The sequence below is a fragment of the Blastomyces gilchristii genome (assembly GCF_000003855.2).
Source record: "Blastomyces gilchristii SLH14081 genomic scaffold supercont1.14, whole genome shotgun sequence".
NCBI classification, from domain to species: domain Eukaryota; kingdom Fungi; phylum Ascomycota; class Eurotiomycetes; order Onygenales; family Ajellomycetaceae; genus Blastomyces; species Blastomyces gilchristii.
The window spans coordinates 139353-140395 of NW_003101669.1; positions in this window are offsets into that span (position 1 = coordinate 139353).

Sequence of the window (1043 nt, forward strand, 5' to 3'; positions counted from 1 at the left end):
GACATACAAGTCTCATTTCTCCTCTATTCAATCTTGAGAAGTGTAGATCTTAACTCAACAGAAGAGATCTAGTAGAGCTGCTATAGTATAGTACTCTGCAAAAGATTGTTCAGTTTTACTATAGTAATATGCCAGTTTATCTCTTACAGTAATAATAGCCTGCACTATAATATCATCTCAGACTGAATTTCTTTTTGAGTGATTCAACTGCTTCTCAAGATGAGTAAATAAACTGTTATATACTCACCAGACTGACTGCAGTATTGATATACAAGTGATTAAGACTGTCTTCATTATCTTATAAAACTGAAACAGTAAATCAATTACATATTTCAACTGAGTTCACTTTATATCAGAAAGTTTCAATATCTGAATCTTTTCTCAATCAGAGTGTTATACTCAATGATCAATCATCTGATACAATTGAAGAGTCTGAATAGTTATCTTATATATTGAACTTCATCATATTCTAACATTCTGTATCATATTCAGTGATGTGACTGATTTATTTATTTATTGAATATCATGAAATTATTGTTATTATTTAGAGAAGATACAAATTGCATTAGCAATGTTTCAAATCTGTGATATTTAAATTATTAGTCAATCTATTCAAAATTAACAGTAGTGTTATTAAAAAGTATTATTAAAAAGCAATATTAAAAAGTGTTGTTAAAAAATATTATCTTTTACAAAGTAAATGTAAAAGTTACTTGAGTAATCACTTTCATCTCATTCTCATTTTAACAATCAGTCATCTCATTATTCTTTGTCTTGATATTAAGATTCTTTATCAGTGTTTACATTACAAGTTGAATCACATAAGCAATGCAGAGAATATGGCTTTGTTTATTATTTTAGAAATGCAAAGTCAATTTTTGCTTCAAGCTTTTCATTATAGTATAGCTATTGCAGCATTATTAGGTATAATTGTAAGTAAGACTGAGACTAATATCTTAATAGTCATTTTTAATCACAGTCATTAATATCTCTGTTATAATAATTCTCAGTGTAACTACTGATCAATGATTCAAATTCAATTA